A 16,930-nucleotide genomic window follows, 5' to 3' on the forward strand; every position below is an offset into this window, starting at 1 on the left:
TCAATTTATAGGGGTTGGGAACAGTTTGCAATATTTATGGCTATCAATAGAGGTATTGTACAGTATGTATATAGGCTGCATTCGTATTGGCTACATTATAAATAATGCCCTGGTAAATGTAAATCACTGAAGTGTGGGTCATCTTAGAATAAGAAACCTAGAATATATATGAAGACAGTCTGTAGTAACACACTGAGATTACACCTACACAGACCATATTAGGTCACCCGATTCCTAGAAATCATCTTCTTAGAAGATACTAGAGAACAGGAAGAACGATAATTACCTTCCACAATAAACAGTTTAATGACTAGATGCTGGACAAGGTGGATAGATGGACGAGGCTGGACAAGGTATATACACGGCTGAATCTCCATCATAAGTCTGTATATGCTGCCCTCTTCTGGTCACAGCAGTAAGTTGCAATGTAGAACCTGATGTCTAGATGCAGTGGGAGGTTTGGACCAGAGGAAAAAGAAATTTGGTTACAAGGTAATTGAAACTAATCTGATTAATGACAGATAATATTTCCTTCACCTACTTCTAACCCTATTTACTATCTGAATGAGCTTTAAGGTCATGTTCATGAGCCGCAAATTTGTTGTGGAGATGTCTGCATCTATATAATCCATCAGAATATTGCTCTTTGGAGTCCTAGCCTGGGCTGCAGTAATACCCCCAGTTACTAAAAAATTTCCAGTAAATCTGCCACATGAATATATCATAGGATGCATAACGAAAAATTTTCATTAAAATTTTAAATATTCACCATTTGATGCCCAGAAATGTTTTGTTTTTGTCTTCTAGACCATAATAAATACATATTGTAAAGAGACTTCATCAAGGCTTATATGCCAGCCTGGCAAAAATATCTCAAAACTTTGGGCAAAACTCATTTTGCGCGAAGATTTAAGGCAGTCACTTATTTTAAGTATAGTCACTTTTGCAGCTTCTTTGCCAAAGGAGTGTGAATATAAAAAAGAGGGTTGTTTGACAGCAGTGACTTTTACCAAATTTATTATTTATAACTTAAAAAAATTACCGAATTTTAGCCCAACTCTACTCCATAGGTAGTGTATAAACAACAGGTGCATTGAAAAAACAGTGCAAATTCCTCACACATTGTGAGACAATTCGATACCTTTTGCACAATTGAAACTGGAACAAAGGAGAAAATGCAGGCTTGAAAAATAGGTGTGAAGAAAATTCAGATAATAAATTCCCCTTCTATATCTATGTACCCGCGTCCAGTGCTTCAGCCCCAGGCCTGTACCCGTGGATAGAATGGCGCAGTTCATGGGAACCAGGCCGCGGTTCAAAGAACGGACCACGGCACCGGCTTCCCGTGACGGCGCCATTCTATCCGTTAGTCATATTAAAGAGGATGTACCTGATGGTACATCCTCTTTAAAGGCACTTTATCTGTGTATAAATATAATACTAGACAGCAGCCCTCTTTGTACTGTAGCTGTCCAACTATGTTTTGCATCTGTATATCCATATATTGTAGCATGTTGGCCTATCTGTTTCTGGTTGGTAAATCTGATCCCACTGTCTGTGACCTAACATTTCAAGATCACTGCTGTCAGTGAATCAGAAAACTGCTGTCAATTAATAGAAACTTTTACTGTTTGCATCAAGGAACTGGAAACATACCTTCATTTACCTGGCATAAAAAGTTATTAAAACCACAGAGGATTTCCTAGGCTGCAATTGTTGCTTGCTGTCAACTGTGGTCTGAGGTCTTACTATAGGTGTGAAAAGATTTTCAGCCTCTGGATGTAAATAACAGTTTTCCAACAAGGATTATAAGGTGGGGGATACATTCAATTTTATATTATTAATAATATTGAACAATATTGGTAAATAATTAAAGCATGAAGAATATTGAAGAGCTGCATAAGGCCATGTTCACAACATCTTTTTGGGGGGCAAAATGGCGGCCGTTGTTTAATAACGACAGCCATAAATAATGCATGATAATTATTGAAGGCTGTCATTGTAAAATAATGACCATTATTTTAAAAACAAGAACCATTATATTGTATAAAAAGATATTATGTGAACATAGCCTAAGGCTACAAATTGATACAATTTTTGGGGTGTTTTTTCACTTTAAAAATAGCACACACAAAAAAAAGTCCCTCTTTTTTCACCTTTAGGCTATCCACATATGTGTGTAAACATAACCTAATGGTGCAGTTTTTGTGGCATGTCTTCCAAAAATAATGTGTATTAGCACTGTCGTTTTTTATTTGGCATTTTATCCCGTGCATACAATATAGTAAATTAATTATTTAAAAAAAAACTTGAATCATTAAGATATCAGATGGAGGAAAGATCAGAAGCTATGTGAAAAAATATTGCTTTACTGAAAGAATAGTAGATGCATGGAACATGGAACAAACTTCAAGCAGATGCAGTTGGTAAATATACAATAACAGGATTTAAACATGCCTGGGATATATATATATATATATATATATATATATATATATATATATATATATATATTTATTTAGATAATAAGAAAAGAAACACTAAAAGGGCAGCCTAGATGGACCCCCACGTGATCTTTTTCTGTGAACAATCTTCTAAGTCTATGTTTCTAAAGCAACTGTGTAACTAAATAAATTGTGAAATATCGCCATCTAGTGTTAAAACTAAATAATGTCATGATAGTAATTTTGAACATGGTCTGTCTGAATCTGATAACTGTTTCTTATTCTTTCACATATCTTACTGATTTAAGACAGCCTGGAAAATGACAACACCAGTGTGGTGTAGGCATCTACTCCTCTTCAGTGACAGATATATTGAAACTAATATGTGCACACTACCGAATAGCATGACAGTCTGCGCTGCCACCGAGACAGAAAAACTGCCACACCTCTAATGGCAGTGTATAATACCCACATGACCAAAATTAGCAGGATATGCCTGTGCTCACATGTCTGGACCCTATGTCTTCCCCATTCTGTGAGAGCAGCAATGGTAAGTGTAATGCCATATCCATACTTGTGTCGTTCGGGGGCAGCCTTCCCCGCCGGTGGTGCTGGCTGGGTTTTGGTGGGGCTTTTTGGGTCTGGTCCTGTGACATTGGGGTTGCAGGGCCGTTCCATGGCCTCCCTTCCCTGCACGTGCACGCTTTGCGGGGTTGGCGGTCGCTGACCGACACGGTGTGGAGTTAGCGTAGGGACCCGTGTGGACCAGAGGACCTGCACGGTGGTACACGGGGCAATATGGCTTGATCAATTCATATACAGACACTCTGGTGTTGATTTTTAATATAGGCCTAGCGGCATTAGTATCAGCCATAGATGGGATGTGCAGCCGTTCTATTCTCTCCAGTTCGTGTTTTACAGTTCTCCCTCTCTGAACAGCTAGCACTCCTTTATAAGACCCACATGACCAAAATTAGCAGGATATGCCTGTGCTCACATGTCTGGACCCTATGTCCAGTGGCGGTCTTTGGCACCAAGCACCCCAAGCGATCGCTTGGGGCCACCAACATCCAGGGGGGCCCCCACGCCCCGATCTTGTGCTCAAGACCGCTGGACAGGGCCGCTGCCCCGCTCGCTGCTGCCATCTGAACTGTAACTATGAGCAGGGCCGATTCAAGGGTTTCGGCCGCCTGAGGCAAACCTCAGGCGGCCGCCCCGAGTGATAGCCGGCATCCCCCCGGACCCCCCGCACACCCCATACTTAACAAAAATACTTAACAAAAATGACAGCAGGGGGGACATAATGCCGCCCCCTGCCGGACCGCAAATTCTGCCGCCTGAGGCGGAAGGCTCATTCCGCCTCATGGCAGAAGCGGGCCTGACTATGAGCAGTCGTAATGAGCGCTCATAGTTACATGCAGCAGCACTGACAGAGCAGGAGACATTGGCCCCCTTCCTGTCAGTCACTCTTGTGGCCGCAGGAAGGGTTTTCCCTGCGGTCACAAGTGGCAGCTTTGTCCTTGTGGTGCCAGCGCTCCAGTGACATCACTGGAGCATCGGTGCCAGGACAACGGGAGTGCGGCCTCTTGTGATCGCAGGGGAAACCCTTCCTGCGGCAACAAGAGTGAAGAGAAGAGGAGACGCCCGGACCCAGGTGAGTATAAGTGTTTGTTTTATTGTGTTATATACTATATGGGAGGGGGAGCACACAGGGGTCTGTTTAACTGGGGGAACGCACAACGGGGGTCTATATAAATGGGGGGGGCACACAGGGGGGCTATAGACTACTGGGGCTTCACAGAGGGGTCTATATACTACTGGGGGCAGCACATAGGGGGTCTATATACTACTTGGGGCAGCAGAATGAGGTCTATATACAACTTGGAGAGCACACAGGAGGTCTATATCCAAGTGGGGGAGCACACAGGAGGGCTATATACTACTGGGGGAGCACACAGGGGGTCTATATACTACTGGGGGAACATACAGGTGGTCTATATATAACTGGGAGGCACACAGGGGTCTGTATACTACTGGGGCAGCACACAAGGGGTCTATATAATACTGGTGGGGCACACAGGGGGTCTATATACTACTGGGGGAACCACACAGGGGGTTTATATACTACTGGAGGAGCACACAGGGGTCTATATCCAAGTGGGGGAGCACACAGGAGGTCTATATCCAAGTGGGGGAGCACACAGGGGGGCTAAATACCCCTGAGGGAGCACACAGGGGGCCTATATACTAGTGGGGGAGCACACAGGGGGTATATACAACTGGGGGCAGCACACAGGGGTTCTATATACAACTGGGGCAGCACACAGGAGGTCTATATACTAGTGGGGGAGTACACGGGGAGCTATATATAACTGGGGGAACACACAGCGGTCTATATATTACTGGCGGTAGCGCACAAGGGGTATATACTACTGGGGGCAACACACAGCGGTCTATTGTTTTGGAACGCGTGTCGAGGGGGGGGGCCCCAGACATAATTTCGCTTGGGGCCCCAGAAATGCCAAGACCGCCCCTGCCTATGTCTTCCCCATTCTGTGAGAGCAGCAATGGTAAGTGTAATGCCATATCCATACTTGTGTCGTTTGGGGGCAGTCTTCCCCGCCGGTGGTGCTGGCTGGGTTTTGGTGGGGCTTTTTGGGTCTGGTCCTGTGACATTGGGGTTGCAGGGCCGTTCCATGGCCTCCCTTCCCTGCACGTGCACGCTTTGCGGGGTTGGCGGTCGCTGACCGACACGGTGTGGAGTTAGCGTAGGGACCCGTGTGGACCAGAGGACCTGCGCGGTGGTACACGGGGCAATATGGCTTGATCAATTCATATACAGACACTCTGGTGTTGATTTTTAATATAGGACTAGCGGCATTAGTATCAGCCATAGATGGGATGTGCAGCAGTTCGATTCTCTCCAGTTCGTGTCTAATGGCAGTGTGCAGGTTTTTGTAGCAGGTGCATTGCTTAACTGTTGCTGCTGACGCTTTACCCATCCCCCTTTTGCCTCTGGAACAAGCTGTAGATGGGACCTAATGCTGGCTTAGTGGAACAAAGACATGTTCATCTCCTGATGATGATGATGATGATGATGATCCATTGCAGTCCTGATCTATGGCATAGCATAGATCAGTATATGCGATCTAATGATTGCATCTTTTACAGTAAAACCAAGTGTAAAAAAAAAAAAAAAGTGCAATAAAAAAAGTTTTTAAAAGTATTAAAAAACCCTTATAAACCCCCTTCCCAATAAAAGTTTAAAATGCTCCCTTGCCCATTATAAAAATAAAAATATTTAAAAAAGAAATAAATAAATAAACATATTACATATCTTAGCGTGCGGAATTGTCCGATCTATAAAAATATAACATTATTGTTCCCGCATGGTGAATGATGTAAAATTTAAAAAAAAAACACACCAGGATTATTGATTTTTTAAATTATATATCAGAATAAAATTTATAAAAAGCGATCAGACTGTCAGACTTTTTCACACAATCAGCTGATGATCGTTGTCATCGGCTGATCGTTGTCTCTATTACACAGAGCGTTAATTGGCCTGATACAGGCAATTATCGTTTCCTGTAATTGGGCCCTTACACAGTGCGATAATTGTTCAAAGATGGCAAATTTGGCCAAATATTGCTTCATGTAAAAGAGGGTCATTCAACAAACGATGAGCTACGAGATATTTGCCCATATTAATTACCCAGGCAGATTACACCTACACATTAGTTTAAATTTGAATAATTTTAACGAAAAAAGTTCCTGATGCACGTAAAGGCCTTTATGGTAAACAGTTTGATGCGCATGGGAAACAGTCCATCTTGTTTTGAAGAGTTGGCTGGGCCTAGATCCCCAGGTGAGAGACTGATGCACAGAAGGCCGGATAGATGGAGCTGGGCACAGTGGTGGGCAAGGCGTTAGAGGGTGGAGGCACTTGTATCCCGTTGCCAGAAGAGGAATGTGCAAATGGAGGCCTTTGATAAACTGGGGAACAAGCCATACTTCCAAAGAGTGAGTGATGATCACTGAGGCTGACGAAATTGCTAGGAAAAAGCCCCTTCGGGGGACATGAAATAGTCTGTGAGGGTTTCTCTCACCAGTACAGCACAGTTGGATGGACATCTTAAGCCCCAATTGACAGTGAAGTCATCCAAAACTACATGTGGCTCCACTACTAAGTATAGAATTTTATAGTCACAAACAAAGCTGTGAAGCACACATGTGGCTTTGATGACACTGTCTACTGTGGCCTCATCGTACTACATTGCACTGGTGAAGACCCTCAACTTACTAGCCATGATCCCTAAGGAGCACTCCACGAAGTGTCATGCCCGGCTTAACCTTGTATTGAAGACTGTCTTTCAGGCATTCAGTCCCCTCTGTGCGGGAAAGCCTTATCCTTTACCAAGACAAAGGGGACTGGATGCGTGGTACCCAGAAGAGTTCGTGGAGGTGGTAGAGTCACTTGATTTAGAAGTACTTGCCTCCCAAATTACAATGTCATCAGCAATCGGGAGTCCCCGGTACCTTATTGCCACTGACTTCATTTGCCATATACTTACAGTTGGCATCAGCCACCTCTATCAGGAACACTGAAAAATACTTCTTATAGTTGAAGTACAGTGATTGTGATCGCAATGGCTGCTGTATATGTACATGCTTATCATCGATGGCACCTATTTGGGAAATTGGCCCACAGGCTGCTGCCACCTGCAACCATGTCTCCTGAGTTGGACTGGACATCGAAATGAGTTGCAAGTATTCACAAATCACATGGCATGTTGATCTCTCAATTCCAGAGATGGTAGATTTCCCAACTCGGAATTGGAGATGCAACAATGCAAAACTCCCTCCTGTTGTGAAAAATCTGAAAGAGAAAAAAAATGAGAAATTACTTTGACAATCATTTGACAATCCACATTTTACCTTTGTCACAGAAACATGTTTTATTGACCAACATTTTTAATTTTAAATGGTGGTTACCAAAATATAAAACTTCGTGATAACGTAAAACCAGTGGAAGTTGTCCCATGTCATATAGATCAGCTGGAAAACTCATTTTAAAAAGGGTTACTCACCACAACATGATCAGCAGTTGGTCTTGGGTAGGGATGTGTATCCTCGTGTTATAGATTGGGTCCTAATATCTCCATCAGTTTTCCAAAGGCCTCTATTGGCATTCTTCTAAAGTTATAGAACTTATCAGGATATCTATTATAAAAAAAAAAAACACATACAAACATGATCTCATACTACAACTTCCTGTCTCAACTCCTGATACAGTTGCCCAATGTGGCCACAATGGCAGCACATAGTATTGATTGGGTGCACCCAAAATTGCCATCCATGAGCGCAGGCCTGTAAATTAAAAAAAAAATAATAATTCCATAAAAATTTCAGACATAGAAACAAAATACTTGAAACCATTAATGGAATAGAAACTCCTATCCATCATTACTGCAACTGGACATGATAGCATAGAGTAGCATGTAAAAACTACAATTCTCGACATTTTAGACAGAGATGAACATATGACTGGAAAGAGAATTTACAAGACAAAACAAAACAAAAAAAAAACGGGCATAGATTACTTTAAACCACTTGTTGGACTAGGCTTACTTTACTCTTCTATCAAGAACATTGAAAACAACAGTACCTGAAGGCATTTGCAGTGGCAACAAATAACATTGCCTGCTATTGTGACAAGAAGTTTAATCTCGTCGTCTTTAAAGCGGAGGTGTGTCAGCCATTGGAACAGGGCGATTTCTGCTGTGTCCTGTGGACATGCCTACAAGGCAAACTACACTAAGAATATGGCTGCTGGGGTTTAAAAAGTAGGTGTTTCAAAAACCGTAGGACCTCCTGAGGCCTGTCTTTCTGAAATTATTACTGGGTGGGTGGGGGTGTGTACATAACAGGGGGCATAATTACTATGAGGTGGGGTCTGTACACAACAGGGGGCATTATTACTATGAGGTGGGGTCTGTACACAACAGAGGGCATTATTACTATGGGTGGCAGCTGTACACAACAGGGGCATTATTCATATGGGTGGGGGTCTGTGGAGAAAAGGAGGCATTATTACTATGGGTGGAGGGCTGTACACAGCAGGGGGCATTATTACTGTGGGGGGGCTGTACAAAAAAAGGGGGCATTATTACTATGGGTGGGTGGGTTGAGCACAGCTGGGGGCATTATTAATATGGGGGTGCAGAGCTGGGGCATTAGCACTCTGTGGAAGGTGCAAGACGGGGCATTATTACCATGGGGGCACGGCAGGGGGCATATTACTGTCTGGGGGACACAGCAGAAGCATTATTATGTGGGGGTGGAGGTGCACAGCAGGGCTACATTATTACTAAGGGGGCATTTTTACTAGATGGAGGGCACAGAAATGGGCATTATTACTAAATGGAGGCACAGCAGGAGACATTATTACTATGTTGGTGGTGACACAGCAGAAGGCATTATCACTATGTGGAGTAGGCATTAAAGCATTACTATATGAAGGGGCACAGCATGGGACATAATTACTATATGAGGGGGTCACAGAAAGGCATATTATTACTATATGGGAGATCATACATAAAGGTGGTGCAATGAACAGGGTGCTGTGAGATGGGGGTACAGTAAGATGGGCTTGGGTACACTTGGGCACTCTTCATGGTGGCCCAGAGTGGTGTTGGAACCCACCCTCCCGACACACGGGCACTGCACTTGAAAAAAGATAGCCCAAATGTAAGATGTAGGTGCAGGTTTGGCGACACAAAAATAGGACAAGGTGACCTCTTTACTTGACAAGACTTCAGTAAAAGGCAAAAATACTAGTGACAACTTCAAGAGCAGATGCAGGTACCGGAGCAGATGAGGGGGAGGGGTATGTGCTGAACCCTGCCCCAGTCTTCCCAGCAGCCCCAGTCCCCCCAGCTATCCCCCAGTCACCCAAGCTATTCCCTGTTACCCCCAGCTGTCCCCCCAGTCCCCCCCAGCTGTCACCCCCAAATTCCCCCTGTCACCTCTAGCTGTCCCCCTGTTCCCCCAGCTGTCCCCCTGTCATCTCCAGTCACCCCAGCTGTCCCTCTGTCGCCCCAGTGACCCCCAGCTGTCCCCCCAGTCCCCCCCAGCTGTCACCCCCAAATTCCCCCTGTCACCTCTAGCTGTCCCCCTGTTCCCCCAGCTGTCCCCCTGTCATCTCCAGTCACCCCAGCTGTCCCCCTGTCACCTCCAGCATCCCCAGTCACCCCCAGCTGTCCTTCCGTTTCCCCAGCTGTCGCCCGGTCACCCTCTAGTCACCCCCAGATGTCCCTCTGTCACCCCAGCTGTCCCCCTGTCACTCCCAGCAGCTCATCACCCCAGCTGTCACCCTGTCACCCCAGCTGTCTCTCTGTTACCCCAGCAGACCCAGTTACCCCCAGCTGTCCCCCTGTCACCTCCAGCATCCCCAGTCACCCCCAGCTGTCCCATTCACCCCCAGCAGCCCCAGTCTACCCCAGCTGTCCCTCTGCCACCCCAGATGTCCCCCTGTCACCCCCAGTTACCCCAGCTGTCCCTCTGTCATCCCAGCTGTCCACTGTCACCCCAGCAGCCCCAGTCACCTCCAGCTGTCCCCGTCACCGCCAGCATCCCCAGTCACCCCAGCTGTCCCTCTGTCACCCCAGCTGTCCCCCTGTTACCCCCAGAGTCCCTCTGTCATACCAGCTGTCCCTATAACAAGCAAAATGGACTGGACATGCACAACTATGTGGTATTTATTGGCGCTAGATGGTAAGCATACAAACAAATGTAACTATATCAAAAGAAAGAGCTATGCAAGAAAATACCATAGCACACCAGATAAGTAAAGTATAATAAAAGTACTTTATTAGAACAGGTACAATGTTAGAAGTAAGTAATCCCACAATCTTAAAAACAAAAGATAATTTTCTTTTAATTTTTTTTAAGCTTGTGGGATTACTTACTTCTAACATTGTACCTGTTCTAATAAAGTATTTTTATTATACTTTACTTATTTGGTGTGCTATGGTATTTTCTGGCATAGCTCTTTCTTTTTATATAGATACCAGCTGTCACTGTCACCCCCAGCAGCCCCAGTCACCCCCAGTTGTCCCCCTGTCACCCCCAGCTGTCCCCCTGTAACCTCCAACATCCCGAGTCACCCCCAGCTTTCCCCCTGTCACCCCAGCAGCCCCAGTCACCCCCAGCTGTCCCCCCAGTTACCCCCAGCTGTCCCCCTGTCACCTCAAGCAGCCCCAGTCACCCCCTGTTGTCTCCCTGGCACCTCCAGTCACCCCCAGCTGTCCCTCTGTCATGCCAACTGTCCCCCTGTCACCCCAAGCAGCCCCAGTAACCCCCAGCTTTCCCCTGTCACCTCTAGCTGTTCCCATGTCTTTCCCAGCTATTTCCTTGTCTCCCCCAGCAGCTCCTGTCACCCCCCAACTGTTCCCTGGTCACCACCAGCAGCCCATCACCCCCAGCTTTCACCCTGTCACCCCCAGTCACCCCAGCTGTCCCTCTATCACCCCAGCAGACCCAGTCACCCTAGCTGTCCCCCTGTCACCTCCATCATCCCCAGTCACCCCCATCAGCACCAGTCACCCCCAGCTGTCCTTCTGTCACCCCAGCTGTCGCCCTGTCACCCTCCAGTAACCCCCAGCTTTCCCTCTGTCACCCCAGCTGTCCCTCTGTCACCCCCAGCAGCCCATCACCCCTAGCTGTCACCCCCAGTCACCCCAGCTGTCCCTCTGTCACCTCCAGAATCCCCAGTCACCCCCAGCTGTCCCAGTCACCCCCAGCAGCCTAAGTCACCCCCAGCTGTCCCCTGTCACCCCAGCTGTCCCTCTGTCATCCCAGCAGCCCCAGTCCTCGTCACCTCCAACATCGCCAGTCACCCCCAGCTGTCCCAGTCACCCCCAGCAGCCCCAGTCACCCCAGCTGTCCTCGTCACCTCCAACATCGCCAGTCACCCCAGCTGTCCCCTGTCACCCCTAGTCACCCCAGCTGTCCCTCTGTCACCCCAGCAGCCCATCACCCCCATTTGTCCATTGTTACCCCCAGTCACCCCCAGCTGTCCCTCTGTCACCCCTAACTGTCCCCCTGTCACCCCCATAAGCCCCAGTCACCCCAAGCTGTCCCTCTGTCATCCCAGCTGTCCCCCTGTCACCCCCAGCTGTCCCCGTCACCCCCCCCAGCAGCCCCAGTCACCCCAGCTGTCCCCATGTCACCCCCAGTCACCCCCAGCTGTCCCTCTGTCACCTCCAGCATCCACAGTCACCCCCAGCTGTCACCCTGTCACCCCAGCAGCCCGAGTCACCCCCAGATGTCCCCCAGTTACCCCCAGATGTCCCCCTGTCACCTCCAGCAGCCCCAGCCACCCCCAGCTTTCTCCCTGACACCTCCAGTCACCTCCAGCTGTCCCCCTGTCTTCCCCAGCAGCCCCTGTCACACCCAGCTGTCCCTCTGTCACCCCCAGCAGCCCATCACCCCTAGCTGTCACCCCCAGTCACCCCAGCTGTCCCTCTGTCACCTCCAGAATCCCCAGTCACCCCCAGCTGTCCCAGTCACCCCCAGCAGCCTAAGTCACCCCCAGCTGTCCCCTGTCACCCCAGTCACCCCAGCTGTCCCTCTGTCATCCCAGCAGCCCCAGCTGTCCCAGTCACCCCCAGCAGCCCCAGTCACCCCAGCTGTCCTCGTCACCTCCAACATCGCCAGTCACCCCAGCTGTCCCCTGTCACCCCTAGTCACCCCAGCTGTCCCTCTGTCACCCCAGCAGCCCATCACCCCCATTTGTCCATTGTTACCCCCAGTCACCCCCAGCTGTCCCTCTGTCACCCTAACTGTCCCCCTGTCACCCCCATAAGCCCCAGTCACCCCAAGCTGTCCCTCTGTCATCCCAGCTGTCCCCCAGTCACCCCCAGCTGTCCCCGTCACCCCCCCCACACAGCAGCCCCAGTCACCCCAGCTGTCCCCATGTCACCCCCAGTCACCCCCAGCTGTCCCTCTGTCACCTCCAGCATCCACAGTCACCCCCAGCTGTCACCCTGTCACCCCAGCAGCCCGAGTCACCCCCAGCTGTCCCCCAGTTACCCCCAGATGTCCCCCTGTCACCTCCAGCAGCCCCAGCCACCCCCAGCTTTCTCCCTGACACCTCCAGTCACCTCCAGCTGTTCCCCTGTCTTCCCCAGCAGCCCCTGTCACACCCAGCTGTTTCCCGATCACACTCAGCTGTCTCCCTGTCTCCCCCAGCAGCCCCAGTCACCCCCATTTGTCCCCCTGTCATCCCCAGCTGTCCCTCTGTCACCGTCAGCAGCCCCAGCTATTCCCCTATCACCTCCCGCTGTCCCCGTGTCACCCCCAGCTGTCCCTCTATCACCCCCAGCTATCCCCAGTCACCCCCAGCTGTCCCCCTGTCAGCCACAGCAGCCCCATCACCCCCAGCTATCCCCCTGTCACCCCCAGCTGTCCCCTTGTCACCCCCAGCAGCCCCAGTCGCCTCCAGCTATCCTCCGTCACCCCTAGCAGCCCAAGTCACCTCCAGCTGTCCCACTGTCCCCCCAGCAGCCCCAGCTGTCACCCTGTCACCCCAGCAGCCCGTCACCCCCAGCTGTCCCCCAGTTAGCCCCAGCCACCCCCAGCTTTCTCCCTGACACCTCCAGTCACCTCCAGCTGTCCCCCTGTCTTCCCCAGCAGCCCCTGTCACCCCCAGCTGTTTCCTGATCACCCTCAGCTGTCTCCCTGTCTCCCCCAGTAGCCCCAGTCACCCTCAGCTGTCCCCCTGTCATCCCCAGCTGTCCCTCTGTCACCGCCAGCAGCCCCAGCTATTCCCCTATCACCTCCCGCTGTCCCCGTGTCACCCCCAGCTGTCCCTCTATCACCCCCAGCTGTCCCCCTGTTAGCCCCAGCAGCCCTGTCACCCCAGCTATCCCCCTGTCACCCCCAGCTGTCCCCTTGTCACCCCCAGCAGCCCCAGTCACCTCCAGCTGTCCTCCGTCACCCCTAGCAGCCCAAGTCACCTCCAGCTGTCCCACTGTCCCCCCAGCAGCCCCAGTCACCCCCAGCTGTCCCTCTGTCACCCCCAGCTGCCCCTTGCCCTTTTCACCCCAAGCTGCCTCCCCTGCCCTAATCACCCACAGCTGTTCCCATGCCCCAGGCACCCCCAGTTGCCTTCCTTCCCCGGTCACCCCCAGCTGCCCCCTGCAGATGAGTTGTGGTTGGAGAAGGCTTCATGATGGCCTTGCCAGATGGAGAAGAAAGCGAAAAAGTGAGCTACTGCAATCAGACAAGACATCACTTGTGAGTCATTAGTAACTGCACTGTAATCACTTATATAGTGTGCAGAGCCTTTGTACCATTGGTGTCTAAATGGGGCAGTGTATGGTTTGCCCTAGTGTACTGACACAGCCCCGGGGTCACTACAGTACACTAGCGCAAACTTTTAAACTGCCTAGAAGCTCCCAACATCAATTGATGGGAGCTCCCAGGTCTGGGCCGCAGAACAACGGCCGTGTATGGATGGAATTCTACAGACGTGTGATTGACTCCTTAGTAACTTTGTGGTGTGATGGTGATGGTCACGGTGAGGTGATAATATTTTTTTCTTTTATACAGGTATTATTGGTAATCTTGGTTTTCTGGATTTGTTTACAGTGTATCAGTATTGTGATAAAATGGTAACAGTGTGACGGTGTGGTGATACAGTCTGCAGCCCTAAGGATATGCTGTGAGTTGTAGTACAGTAAGGAGACAATCCTCTGATAACTGCTGCTGGTGTAGACAGATGTATTGCTAGACCTTCAGGGCTGATGGTTGTGACCCACAGATTGCAGCCACCAGGAACCACTGCACAAAGAGTTGTCTTTTCAGAGACTAAAATTCCCAGCATACCCTGAGAGCTGGATAAATGTAGGGTGTTCTGAGATTTGTCACAGATACAGATGAATCCAGGGAAGGACGGGGTCAGCTTGTTGTTTCTCACTGGTTCTATATTGGTGGGCCCCAAGGATCATTTCCTCTGGTGGGCCCCAGGTACCCCAGTCCAACACTGACTGGAGGGGAGCAAGGGGGTTTGCAATGGTGCCATTTGTTTACTCACATTACACTTTCACCACAGCAGCACATCAACACTTAAAGGGGTTATCCAGCAAAAATCTTTTTCTTTCAAATTAAGTGGTTTCAAAAAGTTATATAGATTTGTAATTTACTTCTATTTTAAAATCACAAGTACTTATCAGCTGCTGTATGTCCTTTAGGAAAAGTGGTTTTCTTTGCAGTCTGGCACAGTGCTCTCTGCTGACATCTCTGTCCGAGACAGGAGCTGTCCAGAGCAGTAGCAAATCCCAATAGAAAACCTTTACAGTTCCTGTCTCAGACAGAGATGTCAGCAGAGAGCATTGTGTCAGACTGGAAAGAAAACATTTTCTGCAGGACATACAGCAGCTGATAAGTATGTGAAGACTTGAGATTTTTAAATAGAAGTACATTACAAATCTATATAACGTTCTGAAACCAGTTGAATGAAGAAGAAAAATTGATAATTGATGATGATCTGATAATTGATTATCTCGATAATTAAAAGTTAGATTTTAACTTAGTATGCACGCCTTTCTGTCATTTAGTTTTTAAAAATAGTAGTGTATTAACGTAGCTTCAATACTGAACCTGTGTACTGTGTTTGTTAGAAAAGCATATCCACTTTCTTCCAGAGACAGCTCAACTCTTGTCCCCAGGTCAGGTGTGGTTTGTAGTTAAAGTGACACTGCCACCCCCATTTTGCATTATGACTTCTCTACACAGGTGTAAAGGGTAAATGTACTAATTTTCATCCCTTATTTTATATTATACATCATGGTGCTTGTTCCAGAAAAAAAGTGATATTTTATCATCTGCGGATTGTGCTATCCGGACGGGGCTTCACAGCCAAAGCGCCATTTAGGCCCGCCCACATCACCACGGTTGGCCTGCCCTGTGATGCCATCTGTGTATAAGCCCCACCCCTCAGCGGCATTGTGGGCAGGGCTAAGCGGCACTTTGCCCGTGAAGCAGTCGTGGTGTACTCGACCCTTCACATACTAAGGTGTTCCTAGTGACGCCCTTTTTGTGGTTTTTGGTTGGTTGTGTTGTACAGCTCATCCAATCATGATAATGTTGTGATGCCAGTGCTAGTCCAGCACACAGGTGTGATGTTGGTACCTGCTTTGTAAAGTGGCTGGCTGTACTCCCCAAAATTGTCAGTGACCTGCTGGGTTGTGATGAGTCCCTTGGGCTCTTGTCACAATAGTCCTTGGGGGCATTTGATTCACGGGGACTATCAGTACCACCACCCACAAAACTGGGGAGAATGACCCAAGGTGTGTGGTGGATGTGTAGAGGTGCTGGTGCAGAGTCCCAGTGAATATATAGAACAGCTTTACTGAGCAATCTCTGAATAATAAAGAAAACTTTGGCAGTAGATAAATAATCTTTGTTCAGGTAATAGTGCTCAACTGGGTCTGTGCTGCAGAGATACTTTAAAGCGCTGAATATAATAGCGGAAGTTGTAGCAGTGCTTGAAGAGTTTAGAGTAGAGTGGAGCAGCGTAGAGGAGAGGAGTTTGTCAAGGGAGTCCCAGCCCAAAGTAGAACTTTGCTCTGCCGGAACTATAGAAGAATACTTGAGACTTGAGAGTAAAAAGTTAACTTGTACCTGTGTTTAGACTTGTGTCTGACCACCTTCTACCCTACAGTGTCGAGTTTCCCTTCCTAATGGAGTGATACAAGCCTCAGCTGTGGTTATCTGGGTAACACTGAATGTCCGAGGCTTCCCGGTATCACCTGCAATGTGAGATAGAATACATAGACCTTCCGGTATCTTTGTTCTATCCAGACTAGCTCCTCTTATAGCTTAGGATACTGCCCAGCAATTCATAAATTGCTGCATATCGGGCTGTCAATTTGCTTAATTTCACTGGGCAGGAGAAAGGGAACAACCATAATCCCTAGCACCCATACAATCAGCTGCAGGCCTCTCTATGATGACAACACCTCCCCCTCACCCTCTATATAGGGTGGTTCATTTCCGGAGGTGGCCAGTCGGCAGTGTGTGGAGGAGAGAGCAGGATCCGAGCAGGCAGTCTCCAGGCAGAGCAGGGAGAGTCTAACAGAGTGATATAGGGACAGAGAGGAGAGGATAGAAGAGAAGGGCACATTGGGTGTTTTTTTGTTGTTTTTTGGTAGCTCCCAAGCAAGTGTCCAGTTTACCAAGATGTCTATAGGAATTCATTGGGACCAGTGAAGACACAGTCCATATTATGTGGAAAGTGGCCATGTTTTTGTAGCGCTGGATAACCCCTTTAACAATGATCCATGACTGCTGATATATAAAACAACAACACAGAGGGCTAGGAAAGGAGAACCACTACTACAGCGCAAGTATCATATCATATAAAGTGCAGTAGAATAACAACGTAGTATACAAATAAGTAAACTAGATCATGTTTGCAT

This window comes from Dendropsophus ebraccatus, chromosome 4 (assembly GCF_027789765.1).
Source record: "Dendropsophus ebraccatus isolate aDenEbr1 chromosome 4, aDenEbr1.pat, whole genome shotgun sequence".
NCBI classification, from domain to species: Eukaryota; Metazoa; Chordata; class Amphibia; order Anura; family Hylidae; genus Dendropsophus; species Dendropsophus ebraccatus.